At 40.5% G+C, this 18,637-nt stretch overlaps 1 long non-coding RNA gene across 1 annotated transcript; it reads left to right on the top strand.

The window, feature by feature from the left end:
* The first annotated feature begins 8,591 nt into the window (after positions 1-8,591).
* On the top strand, positions 8,592-11,479 carry LOC121032684 (uncharacterized). Its single transcript, XR_005791434.1, has 3 exons — positions 8,592-8,902; positions 10,827-10,838; positions 11,467-11,479. It is a non-coding gene; the product is annotated as an uncharacterized LOC121032684 (long non-coding RNA).
* The last annotated feature ends 7,158 nt before the right edge of the window (positions 11,480-18,637 follow it).

Raw genomic sequence — 18,637 nt, forward strand, 5'->3', positions numbered from 1 at the left:
CATTTTCCTAATAATAGCTAGGCCCCTGGTGAGTCTTCCTCAGGACAGGGACTTTAAGGAATATTCCCAACCAGCTGCATAGACGACTTTTGTTTCAGGGAAGTTTCCTGTCTTCTCTGGCCTGACTTAACTGCCCATTTCCACTTGGTGAAAAAAAAAATCCACATCTGCTCATCTGTATAACCTGAAAGCCTTTAGGACTAGGAGACCTCTTTTTCTACCCTCTGGGTTTTTATCTGCCTCTAGCATTCCTGGCAGCACCTCACTTCTTCTACCTTCTTCTCTCCGTCCTCCTGTTTCCATACCACCTTGGATACAACCTGCATAACTGGCTCCTATAGCATCCATTGTGCCTCCAGCACCATGGGCTCCTCCTCCTACCCTTGCTGCCAAGGAGTGAAGAGCACTCACTTGAACTTTCACCACCCACTTCAGATTTCCTCACCAATGTCCCAGATAAATATTGATAATGGGAAACAAATTGATGGACTTTTAGGTGGACATAGGTGGAACATACTCGGTATTTAAACTAGTTCAGGTTTGTTGGTTTAATTATAGACATGTCTTTAGAGTTATCAGCATTAAATATGAACCTTTTTATTCTACCTACATTTTCTGAAGATCAGATAAGCTAGTATTATCTCTGTTGCAATTTGTTACTGAAGGGATGACTTAAAATGATTGTTAATTTTGTCTGTCTCATAAAATTCTCATGGGTAATTGTTAAGATAACTATCAAAATCTTGGTAACCTGAAACTTTGAAGTTTTGCTAAGTTATGTGATAAATTGGGTTGAATTCATTGGATATCTAAGCCTTTTCCAAATAAGATAAAATACTGGGGGCACCTGGGTGGCTCAGTCGGTTAAGCGTCTGAATTCACCTCGGGTCATGATCTCATGGTTTGTGAGTTCAAGCCCCGTGTCGGGCTCTGTGCTGGCAGCTCAGAGCCTGAGCCAGCTTGAGATTCTGTGTCCCTCTCTTTCTCTGCCTCTCCCCACTTGTACTCTGTCTCTCTCTCTCTATCTCTCACAGATAAATATATATTAAAAAAAATTTAAGATAAAATACTGAAACATTAATCACTAAACAGGATTATCTGCCTTTGACTTCTTATTGCAGAAAAGCTGAGGATACTTAGGTCTGTTGGTAAATACACTATGTGCTTTACTAAAAGAATTATTAAAAGTACTATGAAAACCATGTTTTTTAAATTATAAAGTGTATTTATTAATCGTAGGTCTAAAAGAATTCTGGTGTAACAGACAGTTCACAATTGCCTATTATTTAGTATTCACTGGAGACTAAGGTTTCTAAGAGTTAAAATTCTGCTCAGTGTAATTAAGACTGACAAGGGGGGGGGCTTACATCAAAATCTGAATGCAAAAGAAAGTTATAGAAGGTTTGTGAAGGTAAAGCTTTAGAAAAGAATTTTGTGTGTGGTCAAGACTAAGATTGAAATGGATGTATTTTAAAAGTACACTGGTATAAGATTAAAATTATGCCTTATTCTCTGTTAAAAAGACAAAGTTTTCTTGGATTGTTCCTCTGCTCTTGATAAAAAAAAAAAAATGTAAATAAAGATTTTTTTTTCTCTTGTGTCTGCCCAGAAAATGAAAGTTTCTATGTTTGGTCTTTATCAGGTCTAAAAAAGGTTGGGGCCCCTGGGTGGCTCAGTAAGTTAAGCATCCAACTCTTGGTGTTGGCTCAGGTCAAGATCTCACAGTTTTGTGGCTTTGGGGCCTGCAATGGGCTCTAAGCTGGGATCATGGAGCCTGCTTGGGAGTCTCTCTCTCTCTCCCTTTCTCGCTGCCCCTTCCCCACTCGTGCTGTCTCTGTCTCTCTCAAAATAAATAAACTTAAAAAAAAATTTAAAAAGGTTAAAACTTTTAATATTGAAGGAGCTGAGTTTTGCTAACAAGTATATAACCCTACATATATGCCTTTGAAATGTCTTATTGCCACCTTGGTTAAATAAATAATTAAGTTTTAAGTTTTGTTATGACCTGTAATCCTATTCAGGAATGTGTTTTATAAGTTTCTGAGGTTTTTTTTAAACAAATTTCCCAAGATTCAAATTCTAAATGAAATCTTTTTGACTAATTGAGCTTGTTTATTTCGTATGTTAAATTACACTGTCAAAGACATTATGATATACATTTGGGTTATATTGTATGGTAAATGCTATAACTATTTTACAAATAATATGAGATACCCGAAGTTTTAATATATCTTGGTGTAAGGTCATCACTTGAATTACTGAAATGTTATTTGTCACAGAAATAACCACATTTCCTTGTCAGCTGCATTATAATGAGTTCTCATCAGATCTTTAACCATGGCCATTTTTGAGTCTTTTGTCATTTATACTTATTGTTTTGATGTCCTTGCAAAATGTCTTTTGTCTTCAAGGAGGCATTTAACTTTTCTCCCTACCTGAGACCTCCAGAATTCAGAAGTTTTCAGTGAATATTCGTTCTTTCATGGCACTTATAATCATTTGCATAAGTTCAATAAGAATCTGTTCTCCTTGCTTGCAACAGGACACCACTGGGAACCTTGGTTACTCTGCCAAAGCTTTGACTGGAATGTCATATTTGAGAGGGACGTGAGTAGACTCAGGTATGCCCAGACAGCTTTAAGGGACCAAGGCTGACTTTATAGAGCCAATAAAGCCCCTTGAATACGTTGGCCTAATACCTTGCTTACAGGGTTCCCAGCAGCCTTACCAGGTGAGTAAAGAGTGTCACTTCCTGGCAGACGCAGGAACCTCAAGATAGTTTGGGAACCTCGAGAGGAGTAATTTATCCAGGTCTACAGGTATTGCTGGCATGTCTAATGGCAGGTGTTTGGCTTGGCTTCTGGCCTAGACACCTACTAAAAGCTCAATGGAAATTCTTTTTTTTTTTTTTTAATTTTTTTTTTCAACGTTTATTTATTTTTGGGACAGAGAGAGACAGAGCATGAACGGGGGAGGGGCAGAGAGAGAGGGAGACACAGAATCGGAAACAGGCTCCAGGCTCTGAGCCATCAGCCCAGAGCCCGACGCGGGGCTCGAACTCTCGGACCGCAAGATCGTGACCTGGCTGAAGTCGGACGCTCAACCGACTGCACCACCCAGGCGCCCCTCAATGGAAATTCTTATATAAAGTTTTGGTAAAACAGATTTTAAAAGGCTTATATGAAAATCACTATTCTTGCTGAGTTCATGTAAATAATTAGGCCAAGTTTGTTAAAATTGGACTTGTTTCACAAATGAATTACTCTTGATTTGGCTATCTCTTATTAAAATGAGGGTGGTAATAGAAAGTGTTTCAATAACATACCTGTGTAAATATTAGGTTTTAATACTGTTTTCTCAATGCTTCTGTTTTTCCTCAAATATCTGGCTGTGGCTCCAAAGTAAGGTTTCCAATCTTCTTCCATTCCCTTGACTTATAGTCACTAAAAGCTAAAACTGCCATTTTTCCTAAAGCCCTAAAAACCAATGCTGGACAACTTAAGGTCAGCTTCAAAAAAATTGCCACAAAACTCATGTATAGAGGTCTTTGTGCCTGTTGCTCTATGAGCCATTCAAAATGATCACGAGAGGCATTTGAATTACAAATCAGAAAAGCCCATCTGATTCCTGCTGCCTGTTCCCACTCCACCTGAGGATGCTTCAAGCCTGACATCTAAACATCTTCTCACTAGCAGCATGCAAGACTCAGACACTGGGTTTATAATTTGCTCTAACCATTAACCTATATATTTTTTTCTTTTGTTTCCATAAAAGCACCTCTTATTAATTACCCGATTGCTTACTAAGCAAAACAGAGCCCATATGATGGCTAACACAGCCTGCTACACAATTAAGGCCTTAAATGACTCTCAAAATAGCATCATATTATTCAACACCAGAATAACTCAAATGCATAAGACAGTTCTATAAAATAGAATGGCATTAAATGTTTTAACAACTGCACAAGGTGGAACTTCTGCTGTCATAAAAGCAAAATGCTGTGCATACATTCCAGAATACCACAAAAATATTTCTCAGTTTCTAACTAACACAAATACTCAAATTGGTGCTCTAAATGATCCCTCTCTTCCCTTTTATAATTGGTTAAACTCCTGGACTAAAGGAGGGTTTTTTTTCAACTATCAAAAGAGTCTTATTTGGGCTTCTTTTTCTTTTTGTTATTCCAATCATGTTTTGCTCTTTTCTCCCATGTCTCTCCACCTGGTGCCAAGACTCCTTCACTGCCATAACTTCAAATGGACAGACGATCCTTTCTGCTCAAAGAGACTCCCATATGTTATCAACCCTAGATACAACTGCCTTAGCCTTTCCTAACTCCTAATTAAATTCTCAACCGACCAATCTTGACCCATAGGTAGGGACATCTCTATGTCCCTATTCAGCAGGAAGGAGCCACAGAAGATGAGACCTTCTGCCTTCAACAACCTTAAAGACTTAAGGGTCTAGTTGTTCAGGGGGTGAAATGATGAGGGAAACAAAGACAAGAGAAATGTAGCTTCAATTATATCTTTTTACAGCTTGCAGCCCACTGGCAGATACCTGAAACATGCGGAACATGACCTTCCTCAAGGAACTCGCGGCTGCCTTAATGCATTAATGGTTATGTTTTATTAAATACTAAAAGTAGCCTTACCCTAATAGCAGCTAGCCCTTCAAGGTCCTTAAAGCCTTGCTTCCAAATTCCTTAGAAACCTGCTTTATCTCTATCCCCCTCTCCCTCCACAAACTTAAAACTATATAGTCAGTCACTTCTCACAATCCCACAGTGTAGTTCATTCTGCCCACAGGGTCCTGTGCCATGCTCTAATAAAATCACCTTTTTGCACCAAAAAATGACTCAAGAATTCTGTCTTGGCCATCTGCTCACAAACCCAAAACTTCCAAATTTCATCACATAGTTGGCAGTTCTAATAATAGCAAAGGGAATTTACATATAATGCTTGTTCTGGGTGGCAGCCAGAAGAATGGATCTCCTTATCTGCACTCCAAATCTCTAAAGCTTATAAAGAGGCCCTAAGTGTGTTCAGTCACCTATATGGTGCAGGCATTTTTAACATCACATCACCCCTGAAGGCTATGCTTTTGGCGCAGCCTCCCAGAACTGAAAATGCAAGTGGAACCACATTTCAAGGACAGGGGAAGGGGCGTACAACATCCAATTGCCTGGATCCAGCTCATGGGTCAATTGATGGTCATATCTTTTGATCATATTCCAAGGGGGGGGGGGGGAGAGAATGACCCAGAAACGAAACAGGCAAGTGATAGAGCCAGAAGGGATTAGCAGAGGGATGGAGGAAAACAGAGTAGAGGAGGAGTCAGGCCTTGAGCAATAATCTCAATTCATTAGATGATTTCTTAGAAATATATTTTATGTTTTTTACAGCAGTTTTAGATTAATAGCAAAATTGAGGGGAAAGTGCAATGTGTTGCCATATGCCCCCTCTCCTACAGAGGCACAGCCTCTGAGCCATAGTTTTACACTTGCTACAACATCCTGAGCCATAGTTTTACACTTGCTACAATGACCCTACATTGACACAGCATTATATCCTGTGGGGGATAAGCTTAGGAATCCCCCAGGTTTACACCAATCAGTTAACATGGCATAAAGAAATACAAAGCCATAAAATGCTCACACCTGAGTTTGGGTAAACCAGATTGGCACCCCAAGAACAGGGAGGAACAAAGGTGCCAGGAATAGAGAGGTGCAAAGACACCCCAAAATAGAGAGGGGGTGCAGAGCCCCCAGAATTGAGAGGGAGAGGCAAAGTCCTAAAATAGGAATTGGCACAAAGGTGCCCAATACATAAGAATATGAAATGAACAAGATTATATATTCAGTGTGGATGCACCCCCAATTTAGTACTGTAGCAGAAAAACTGCTTTCACAGGAGGATAGGGCCAGATTAAGTAAATTGGTGGACTATGGACCATTGTGCTGCAGGCAAAGCAGCCCAGAGCTGAGAAGGTTAACAAAAGAAAAGGTGCCTTGTTAACCCTGAGGTTATTTCCCTTATCTGTCTCATCCCCTAGGCTAGCTAAGATAAACAGAGGTGCTGCCTCGTGTCTTCTGTAAACAAGTTTCCTCCCAACTGCCTGGCATCTGGATTTTGGTTTATATTTACCCAAACCCCAAACACTGTATATCTTCAAATCCCCCCTTTTCCCTCACATCCCCAGGTTAATGTTCACAGTTTCTTTGTCTCTTTGTGCATGCCCATCACATTTGTAAGCCTTCTGATCTGAATAAATATGGGGCAAAGACCCTTATCCAGGGCTCTTGTCTTTTCCCGGACATTAGCCATCTCTCGCTTTCAATCTTACATCCTGCTCTTTTGCTAGACAAGAGAGAACTTTAGACCCAGAGTCTACAACAATCACCCTAAGTCCATAATGTACATTGGGGCTCACTCCTGCTCTAGTACTTCTGTGGGGTTTGTCAAATATATAATGACATGAATCTTCCATAGTAGTATCATATATTATCATATAGAATAGATTTACTGCCTAAAAATCCTCTTTGCTCCATTTATTTCTCTCTTCTCTCTAACTCTTGGCAACCACTTATCTTTTTATTGTCACCCTGGTTTTGCCTTTTCTAGAATGTCTTATAGTTGGAATCATATTATATACAGCCTTTTCAGATTGGCTTATTTTACTTAGTAACATGCATTTGAAATTTCTCCATTTTTTTATGACTAGATAACTCATTTCTTTCTAGTTCTGAATGATGTTTGGTGGTATGGATGTACCACAGTTTATTTTTGCATTCACCTACTGACGGATATCTTGGTTGCTTCCAAGTTGGCAAGGATGAGTAAAGCTGCCATAAATATCCATGTGCGGATTTTTTTGTGAATATAAGTTTTCAACTCTTTGGGTATAGATACTTTTTAAATTTCCAAATTTCTTTCCCTTTTAAATTTGTTGTGTCAGATTCACATTGAGATCTCAATGCTTTTCCAGTCTTATTTTATATATTGAAAATATTCTTTGGTGCTTAGTAAACCACTATACATTATTTCAATGTGCACTTAGATATATTCTTGTTTGAATGTGTGTGTGTGTATTCAAAATCTAGTTTAATCAGTTAATCTAATATTCAACAGCTTCTTCCTCATGTGATCAGTTAATATAGTGGGTTATGAGCTGAAGTCTCCAACTACGTATGTATTCACTTCAAGTTCCCTTTGTCATTTCTCTGCAGATGCTGAAAGATGGAACTTTATTCCAACAAAGACCATGTGTTCATGATGAATAAGTCACTCACATTTTCCAGTGCCAATAATCAGGTCTTCTCAATTTTATATTTTTGATTAATGTGATTTTCTAGAAAAGAAGCATTAAATGTTTGAAACAATGTGATTAAAACTGAGAGTAGTCTCTCTTGCTCACGAGCATGAGATATGGTGTGGAATCTTAAACCAGTGCTGTTTATTCTCTACTGGCCTCTTTCACTCACCTCCTTGCCTATCCCAGTACAAGCGCACAGTCCCAGGGCAAGTGGATAGGGGGGAGCAAGAACTTTTAAACTACACCCAAAACAAAGGTATCTCCCCAACAAGGAGGAAACACTTGGCTCTAGGAAATGAGCTTGGAGAAGGAAATGGAATGCCTGTGGAAGTTAATGGTCCAGGAATGGGAATACCACCAGGAGAAAGGAAAAGGTCTGCCCATTTTTTTCCCAGCAGCTATTGGCAGAAATTTGGGCTCTGTGACTTGAAGGCAAGGATCAGTCCAGTCCACAGACCTACTGCTGCCAGGTAAGCTGTGGGTTCCACTAGGATGGGAAAGGCTTCTGAAGAAAGGGCAGATACTCATCCAATGGCTTCCATGACAGAGTTCCCTGTCCCTAAATTCCTCCTGTCCCAGTGGCTACCACAGGATTATGATCTTCTCAATGTGTTGAATTGCCCCACGTTCAGGATACTGTGGCCTAGGAAGAGGATATGTTGGGTTTTATACTGATCTTACCTGAGAAAAGAAAGAGAAGACAAAAATGGCTTTTTCCCAGGTAAGAGTCATATTCTTGGTTTACTGTTTTATCTGTCTTTCTTGAAATGAACTTTATAAAACTTATTGATTTTCCATTTCCAAGGTATCCTGTCTATCACATTTGCTCACATTCCCCCAGGCCTCCTCTCCCCTTTCATCTCCACACAAATCCCATTCTCTCCATTTTGGGGAATATGTATATAATATTAATGTCTAAATTAAAGACTCAGTAATTATTTTAGTTTATATAAATTCTGTTAGAGCTCTATGAAAATAAACCTGTAAATTAGAAAACATTAAAGGTTGTATAATTACTAATTTAATCTCTCCACTTGGTAGTGGAGAGGGGATACTTGGAATATTAGACTTTTAAGATAAAGACCAAAGTCTGTTGATACAATCTTTCCCTTCCAATAAATATCCTGGTTCACCAGGCATAAAAGAAAATGAGTTTTTCTTCTATTCTTTTTTCTTCTCTCCCTCTCTTTTTTTTTTAGTTATAGTCATATGTTTATTTAAAAATCTGATGTGCCAACATAGCGCCTTTCACAGCTCTGTGGAAACCTTTACAACCTTCATAAACTTCACAATCTTTTGCTTAGGTGTTGCCTTCGTGGGAGCCTTAGCAGCAGCCATTGCTATCTTTTCAGATGCTTGCTTAGCATTTTTTGCTTCCTTGGCAGCCCTGATGGCTTGTTCTTGTTGAGCCTTCCTAATTTCAGTTTTCTGATTCCTCTTGGCCATTATATCAGCAAGAGATACACCAGTGATGGCCCTCTGGAATTTAACTGCATGGTGGGCTCTTTTCTTTTGAATTTATTCCAACTGTCCCTTTTTGTGCTTTCTTCTGTAGAGGACAGTCCAGTTTATCTGCTGAAAATTCCTCGTAGAAAGGAATGCTGACTCGCATTTTGCATTAAGAAATTGGAAAACCTTCCTGTTAGTCCTGGTGTAGTGTCTCCCATGTCCAGGGTAAATCTTGTACCCACTGAAACTGCAAAGCTTGAACTTTTTGGCTGCAGCAGCCAGGAATAAAGAAAGATTGTGAAGATAAAAATGAGTTTTTCTTTTTCTTCTTTTTTAGTGCCATCCTAATCTTGGGCCATTTCAGCATACGTTATATTCAAATTTTCCATAAAGTAGTTTCCTGTAACATCATACTACAATCCATGATATTGTGATTATAAGAAATATATGCTTGGTTTTCATCCATGGTTCCTGGCTTATAGCTCCCAAACCCTTGGTGTTTCTTGAGTGATTAGAGTAATAGGAGAGCATCTTTAGTTATATTTGCTCTCTGGTCCTCAGTTCCTGAAAGGTAAAATGAGTCTTTTTTTTAATGTTTATTTTTTTAGAGAGTCATAAAGATAAATGAGTGTCTTTTTTTAATGTTTAATTTTTTAGAGAGAGAGAAAGCAAACATGAGTGGGGGAGGGGCAGAGAGAGGGAGACAGAGTATCCCTAGCAGCCTCTATACTGACAGCACAAAGCCTGATGTGGGGCTTGAACTCATGAACCATGAGATCCTGACCTAAACCAAAGTCAGATGCTTAACCTACTGAGCTACCCAGGCACCCCATGAAATGAATGTCTTATAATTTATAACCAACTCTTTCATCTCAACTGGGTTTATGTTAATAAGGTGAGTTTTGGAAAGCATCTAAGGATGGGGGCTGGTTACTGATGAAATTTTTTGGGGGTGATGGGGTTTGTGGGGCCTGGAGCCAACAGCCAAGAAAAAATTCTTGAAGACATCTTTGGTACAAAAAGGTGATCTTATTAAAGCATAGGAATAGGACCTGTGGGCAGAAAGAGCTTCCCTGGATCCTGTGGAGGGACTGGTTATATACTTGGCAGTTGGGGGAGGTAAAGTCAAGGGGAAGTTTCCAATGAGATTTTCATATACTAAAGAAGACTCATAGGATACTGGAGGCCTAGCTATTGTCAAGCTAAGGTTGTTTTTTTTCATCCATCAGAGTATTAACATTAAGACAGTAGGGAGTTCCTGGAGAAACATTTTACTCTGCCAGACTTAAGTAGTTGTCGAGGGGCTGCAGGTTATAAGGAGATTCTATTTTTTCTGCCATTTCATTCTGCCTTTGTTTCCCACCTCAGTTACCAGGGAGCCAACCATGAATAGAGAGGTATAACTTTCAGTCCTACTTCCCTAATTCCCCACCCCTTACCTCAGACCTTTAGGAAGAGGAGAGGGACTGGAAGTTGAATCAATCACCAGCAGCCAATTATTTAATAAATCGTACCTAAATCGAAGCTTTCATAAAAACTCAAAAGGAGGGGGTTGGAGAGCCTCCTGGTTGGGGAACCAGAATGCACCCACTTTCCACAGTGCAGGGCCCCCAACTCCACAATCTCCTTTGTTTGAAACTTCACCCTATGCATCCCTTCACCTCAGTTGTTGATTTGTTTCCTTTAATATCCTTTGTAATTAATCAGTAATCTAGTGAGTTAATGGGTTTCCTGAGTTCTGTGAGCTGCTTTCACAAATTGATCAAACTCAATGAGGGGGTCATGTGAACCTTTGATTTATAGTCAGTCAGTCAGTCAGTCAGTCAGAAGTATGGTAACAACTTTGACTTGTGATTAGTACCTGAAGTTGAGGGTGGTCTGGTGGGACTGAACCCTTAACATGTGGGATCCTATACTATCTCCAGGTATATAGTGTCAGAATTGAGTTGGACTGTAGGAACCCAGCTGGTGTTGCAGAATTGCTTGGTGATGTAGGAAACCCCTCCTCCCCACCACTACCACACATATATCAGAACTGATGAAGGAGCATAAGGCAAGCTGAGGGCAAAGCACAAGTTAGCAACCCCTTCCACCCTCCAGGTGGGATATGTGTGACATTCCACAGGCTCACCTGGCTGCCCAAGAACAAAGGAAAGAGAAAAAAAAACACAATGGTTAACTGATTGAGATCATAGTCACAAAAGACAGCAGTCTCCATCAGTTTGCACCTGTTAGTATATTACAAGAAAAAGACAATCTTATCAATAGCCTAACCTCCAGAAACCCAAGGACTCAATTTCTTGGAGTCCTAATACCACCTTCCCCCAATGTTGATGTGGGGAACAAAGGCAAGATGAAACATAAATAAAATTAAATTTATTTATAGCCTGCAGCCTGTTGACAAATATTTGATATAGGCAGAGTAGAACATCCTCCAATAAACTCCCAACTGTCTTGTCTTAATGTCAATGCCTTGCTAGAGGGAAAGCAACCTTAGCTTGACAAGAACGAGGTCTCTAGTTCCTTTGAAAGTCCTTTTGGAAGCCTCCCTTTTACCTTTACCTTTCCAACTCCATAGTATATAATCAGTCACTCCTCACAACTCCAGTGAAGCTCTTCCCACCCACAGGTCCTGTCTTTGTGCTTTAATAAAATCACCTTTTTGCACCAAAGACATCTTGAGAATTCTTTCTTGGCTATCAGCTCTGAACTCCCACCTATCACTCCAAAACCACATCAGAACTGTGATCAAAACCCTTAAAATTTTGTTGGATCAATAATTGATATTGGCCTACAGAGTAAATCTTTATACATGAATGGAAAAATGTCACAACCAAAATTATAGTATAAAATACTCCAATCTAAAATAAAATGATAAGGTATAAAATAATTTAAATATAGATATAGGTTTTTGAAGAACACAGCTAACTAGAAGTGTTAGTATACTAACACTTGATTTATAGTCAGTAGTGCCCTGCCTTTACTATTAGCCCAGCCAGGGTCAGGTCCATACTCTGCTCCAAATCAGAGTGTGAATTTAGACAACCTCTCTGAGCCTAAAGTTTATCTTTACAATGACAGTAAATCAGTGCTTGACTCATAAGTTTGTGAAGAATAAATGACTTAACACATGCCTTCATATCACTTGATGAAGTTTTGGGGTGATTGTGGGGTTTGTGTGGTCTGGAGCCAACAGCTAAGAAAGAATTATTGAAGATATATTTGGTGCAAATGAGAAGGAAAGCTGGTAAAGGCAGATAAAAAGGATCAGCCAGATGGATACTCCCCTTGTATACTTTTTGCTTCTGTAATCTTGCTTGCCTCTTGCATCAGCTGACTGACTGAGTAGCACAAATGATAAGTGCCCCCGCTTTTTATTTCTTGAGCCCCTGCAATCCCACCCACTTGTGCAGCTGATAGAGTTTCCAAGTACTTGGAAGGTGACCAGGCATAAAAGTAGGCCAGCGCCAGGGCTAGGGGCTCATCCTTTGGAGATGATTCTGCTGGGCCAGCACCAGTGCAGAATAAAGTATTTTCTGATTCCCTGAGTGCATGTTGCTTGTCTCTTCCTGGGCACTGAGTATTTGCTGTAACATTTTCAGTGAATTGGCCAGGAAGCTGGTAGCCATGTTGGCTCCTGTACTACTGTTGTCAAGAGCCAGCAGGGGCACCGCCATTTTGGGCCCCCACAATGGGAAAGAAGGTGCGCCACCAGCGGTTTCACTGAACCCTGATCCTGGCTGGCCTAATAATACCCAGCCTTTGCTGGACCCTGCAGGGAACCAGAAATTCTAATTGGACCCTGCGGGGAATCAGAAAATTCTGCCAGGACTGGACACCAGATCAGGTGAGTGTCCCTGGGGACCCAGGACCTAATTCAGGCCCACCCTAGAGGTGGAAGGGGAGCTTAATCGCCTCCTGGGGAACATAGTCACCAAATAGGACTGGGAAGTCCTGAGTGGAAGTCTGCAATCTGTCAGAATATGTGTATGAGTGCCTGTGCTCCATGGTTTTGGCTATGGAGCCTAAGTGGATCCTACCCTGTGGTTCTGTGATGACCTCATATGGCTCAAGGCAGAATCACGTCCACAGAGGCCTGATCCAAGTCAGGGGTTTATACTGACCTGCCGATGCTGAGGTGTCTAAATCCCCACAAAGGGAATGACCAGGCAGACCAAACAACCTCTTCCCTCATGTTTGCCCTCATGTTTGTCCTCCTGTACATTGGGAGGGACCCATCTAGGATACCAGGATGGGGAAAATTCCTCAAAACCAACTGTTGGAGCCAACTGTCTCTGGTCAGTCTACCTCAGAATGGGGACTTTAAGGAATATTCCCAAGCAGCTGCTGAAACTCCCTTTGCTTTGGGGAAATTCCCTGTCTTCTCCAGACTGACATAGACTGACTAATTCCTCTACTGGAAAACAAAACAAAACAAAACAAGAACATGGAGTCTGCTCCTCTATATGAGCTGACAAGACTTAAAACTGGGAATTCTCTTTCTCTGCTTTCTGCTAGCACCTTGTCTTTCCTTCCCCCACCCTCCTGTTTCTGCACCAGAGTGAAGCCTTCATAACTGCATAATCTCAATGCCTCAGGCACCAGCAGCTCCTCCTCCCACCCTAGACATTGAGGGGTGAAGACCACCCACTTCAGATTTCCCTACCAGTGTTCCAGGTAAAAATTAACCATGGGGAACAAATTGTCTTAAGTGGACCCAAGTAAAAGCTATTCAGTGATTAAGCTAATTTAAGTTTGTTGGTTTGCGATATACGTGTTTATCAACATTAAGTTAAAGAAAATTATTCCACCTAGATTTGCTGAAGGTCAAAAAAAGCTCATGTTATCCTCTGTTCCAATTTGTTAGCAAAAGGATGACTTAAAGTAATGGTTAACGTTGTCTCAGTTTTCATAGGTAATTGTTAAGAAAGCTTTCAAAGTCTTTGGTAACCTAAAACGTTAAAGTTTTGCTTGCATGATAAATTGAGATTGAATTCGTTAGATATCTAATGAGATAACAGATAAAGCACTAATTACTAGATGTATGTTTGTGCTTCTGACTTATTGCAGAGAAACTAAGATATTTGGATCTGTGGGAAAACATTCTTTATGCTTAATGGATTCATAAGTTTGCCACCTAAAAAAATTCTGATGTAACATAGAGTTCACAGTTGGTTACTACTTAGTTTTCACTGGAGACTAAGGTTTCTAAGAGTTAAAATTCTGCTAAATGTAGTTAAAACTGATGGAAATAAGGAAAGCAATTCTGTATGTAGAAAAGTAGATATGTAAAAAAGATATAAGGAATGGAAACACATTTTTGTTGAAAGTAAAAGAAAGTAATTTTGTCCTAAATGAGACTGGTTATTTGGAGACAAATGGCTTGGAACAAAATATGAATGCAAAGGAAAGTTGTATAACGTTCATGAAGGGAAAGATTTTGAAAGAAATTTTACATGTAGTCAGGAAGGACTAAGGTTAAAATGAATGGATTTTAAAAGTACGCTGGTTTGAGATTGAAATTCTTCCTCCCTTGATTCAAAGGCTGGGAAAATGATGGCAATACCCTTGGTTCCAGCCTCCAAATCCTCTACATTTGTGTTTTTCATGTTTAGCATTGGAATGGATGCCTATGCCATATGAGGGATGGATGATATATGAAGGGCTTTTACTGAGATACATGAGAGCCATTTTATTAAACTTAGCCCAATGTATCAAAAAAATGGATATCAAAATGGCTGGAACACATTTATGTGGGTATTGTTGAAAAAGGCAGGGAAATAGACCTTGACTTTGGCTCCTAACCTCCCTCCCCATCATCAGCCAATAATCAATATGTAAGTTACTGTTGGGCAAAAATGAAATTAGTGCATCATACAACAACCGGGGAAGTCTTGCTTGGTCACAGTCCATACTCCCAAGGTCCTGCAGGTGGGAAACGGAGGTGTAGGAGAAATTGTGGAAGACCAGGACACTTCTCAGAGGTAGGGTCAAGCCTGGGTGAGAGCAACTACTCCCAGCCCTCATGAGACTGACAGAGCCTTTAGGTGCCAGTTGCATAGCCAGCCCAAACGCAAGGCCAGGAGATGATGTTTCTCCCGGCCAGCTATAGCAAATTGAGATAAGGGATGGCTTTCTTTTTTTTTTTTTTAATTTTTTTAATGTTTATTTATTTTTGAGACAGAGAGAGACAGAGCATGAATGGGGGAGGGGCAGAGAGAGAGGGAGACACAGAATCGAAAGCAGGCTCCAGGCTCTGAGCCATCAGCCCAGAGTCCGACGCAGGGCTCGAACTCAGAAACCGTGAGATTGTGACCTGAGCTGAAGTCGGACGCTCAACCGACTGAGCCACCCAGGCGCCCTGATAAGGGATGGCTTTCTTTCTTTCTCCTATAGGTGGGTAATTCCCCCAAAAAGGTCATTACTCCTTTGGAATGCATTATGACTCATTTTCTTTTGCACAAAGGCTTGGCCCCAATACAAATCATAGGAGTAGACCTAGCCACCAGAGGGAATATCTATTATAATACTACACTACAATTGGACTAGTTTTACAAACGTGAAGGGAAGTGGAGAGAAGTCCACTATCTTCATTGTTTTTGGGCCTTAAGAAAAAAATCAAGATATATGTAAGCAATGCAAGGTGGATCCTGATTTAATGGCAACCCTTTCTGAAGTCAAAGCAATCAGGAGGGGAAACAATTAAGCGCCACTTACCTGTATCCAAAGCAGATCTAAAGAAGGAGGAAGAGAAGTCATCCACCTCAATCTCCTCCTCCTTGGGTCCTCAATCTATATATATATTTTTTTTATTTTTTTTTCAACGTTTATTTATTTTTGGGACAGAGAGAGACAGAGCATGAACGGGGGAGGGGCAGAAAGAGAGGGAGACACAGAATCGGAAACAGGCTCCAGGCTCCGAGCCATCAGCCCAGAGCCCGATGCGGGGCTCGAACTCACGGACCGCGAGATCGTGACCTGGCTGAAGTCGGACGCTTAACCGACTGCGCCACCCAGGCGCCCCTCAATCTATATTTTTAAAAATACAATTCTTCTCCCTGCTGCCCACCTTTTCTAGGACCTCCCTGTAATGTAACAGACATGTTTCCCTTATAAGAAGCTAGAATGCCAGAAGGAGAAACATTTACAAGTTTAAGACACATAAAAGGAGATCTAGGTAAATTTTCTGATCAAATAAGTATATAGAGTCTTTTCAGAATATTGCATATGCTTTTGAGTTGACCTGGGAAGATATAACGCTTTTGTTAAATCAGACACATAATGAGACAAAAATGTGGGGTTCAGGCAGCAGCTAAGAGATATGGGGATGAATACTTCATTAATTACCATGGACTGGAGATTCTATAGGGAACTTCCAGATCTTTACTGGAGCTCAGGCAGTTCTACCCCAAGATCCTAATTAGGACTATGATCATTCCATTGGGGAATGGTACTGCTGCCACTTCTAAACTTATGTTTTGGACAAATTAAGGAAATCTAAGATTAGGCTCTTAAATTATGCTGTTAGCCACTATTTTACAAACACAAAATAAGAGCCCAATGGCCTTCCTTGAGAGGTTAAGGGAGGCTCTCATTAAATATATGGCTATCTCCCCTGACACCCCTAAGGCTGAGATGACTTTAAAGGATAAATTAGTCACTCAATCAACCCTAGATATTTGAGGAAATGCAAAAATTGGCTATTGGCCTAGAAGGGACCCTGGAGCTCTTACAGCTCTTACAAGCTGCCAATTGAGTATATGACAACCAAGATAAAAACAACAAAACAAAACAAAACAAAACAAAACAAAACAAAACAAAACAAAACAAAAAACATGAAGGAGACTTAAAAAAATCTGAGGCCTTAGTTGTGGCCTTGTACTATGTCAGAATAGACTTCCTGAGGTCCTGGCACCAATTGCCACTTATGTGGCCATTCAGGGTACTAGAAACAAGACTGGCCTCAGAAGAGAAAACAGAAGTCAAAGCCCTGTAAGCCAGGCTGTTGTGTGGAAACAATCACTAGAAGGCTGAATGCCCTGGGGGACCTTTATCTGTGAGGACTCAGATAACCAGTGTCCCTGGAAGGGATTGATGGTGCCTGGGGCTCTTTGGGGTGACTCCCTGGGACCAATTGTGTATTGAAAGCCCAGAGCCTCAAGTAACTCTGGAAAATTCAGGTAACTAAAATACCAGTTCACTTCCTGCCAGAGCCACCTTTTTTGTTCCCCTTTCCACTACAAGCCAACTATTCAAACACCAACATGATGAGAGGCATCGCTGGAAAACTTATAACTGAATTTTTCTCTCAGCCCCTGGGATGTATATGGGGAAACCTAATTTTTTCTCATTCTGTCCTGATAATGCCAGAGAGCCTTACTCCATTGCTAGAAAAAGACATTATAACTAAATTAGAGACTATAGCGTTACTAACTCCAGGACAGATAAACTATCATGTGAGTTTTGGGGAATTATTGGATATTGTAAGCTGTGGATACCAGGGTTCAGAATATAGCTCACCTACTATGTCAATTATTAAAGGATACTCAATCCCACCCACTCTCCCAAGGAAATAAATGGGTCAACTGATGGACACTGACTTCAGCCCTTGGGATGGTTACAAACAGAGCAGGGGAGAATTACTATTATGGAGCACACAGAGCTAAAAGATCATTAAAGCACTGCATCAGGCCCTTCATTTCAGGAGGGATAAAACTTATCAAATGGCCCAAAGGATGTTTACTGAAAAAGTTTGTCAAGGACAGTTCAGCAAATAGTATCAGCCTGTAAGATATGGTAAATGACTGCCTTGACTCTTTCTCTAATAGGACTCCCAGCTCTTAGAAAAGTTTATACCTTGAAATAAAACAAACTGCTTATACTCAGCAAACTGTAAATAACACCTCACGAGCATTAGATGCTTTAAAAAAAATTAAATAAAGTTAGGGCCAAACTCTTGGAAGATAGAGCCACCATTGATTACTTACTGCTCCTCCATTACCTGGGTTATGGGAGTTTCCCTGACATATGTTGTTTCAATATAATCAATAATTCTCACAGAGTCTTAGATGATAGATGACATTCAGGCATAGTTGGACAAAGTCAGGGTCTCTGCTCGATTGTTTGGCTGGTTTGGGAACTGGGGACATTATCTTAAGATGCCATCTTTTTGGTCAATATAATCTTTAGTTTATTCTTTTCTCTTTGTGTCTGCTAGTGTTTATGCTGCCTCATGTCTGCCAGCCTTCCTGTAGAACCATACCATGGGCCACTTGACTGACCCTTGGCTAGACTCTAACTGCTGTATCCCCACATAATCACTTATCAGCTTGAAAAAGCCAGAAAGGTCATTGTCCCTATTCCCTAACAGGAGTCACAGGCCCTATTACAGGGGGAGAAATAAAAAGGGAAAGGGTTAACATTACGCAGGGAGAGATAAAGGACCTTCAGAAAGGCAGACTGCAGCTGCAAATGGGAACCTAAAGAAGATGGGGTTCTCTTCTTATAAAATCCTTTAGGGGTGCTCTCCCCCCATTATCAAAGGCATAAGGGGGGAATCTAAATAAAAATAGGCAATCTAACCCTAAAGCAACAGATGCGGGCCCTTGGCTCTATGCTAACCATCTTACACCACTGGGTTAGGGAATAAATCAACAAATGGAGGCAGAAATTAGCAGACTCATGGAACTCTTGGAACAACTTAGAGAATTCGGCATCCTGGCCCCTCCCTTTAGCTGGTCCTCTCCTAATGCTTTTCATAGCCCTCCTATTTGGTCCTTGTATTCTTAATATGCTAACCAGATTTGTTTCCTCTTGCCTAGGAACTATAAAACTCCAGATGATGCTCCAGTTGGACATTGTAACTGTTGCTACT

The sequence above is a fragment of the Herpailurus yagouaroundi genome, unplaced genomic scaffold (genome assembly GCF_014898765.1).
Source record: "Herpailurus yagouaroundi ecotype Mexico unplaced genomic scaffold, PumYag 142, whole genome shotgun sequence".
Classification (NCBI taxonomy): Eukaryota; Metazoa; Chordata; class Mammalia; order Carnivora; family Felidae; genus Herpailurus; species Herpailurus yagouaroundi.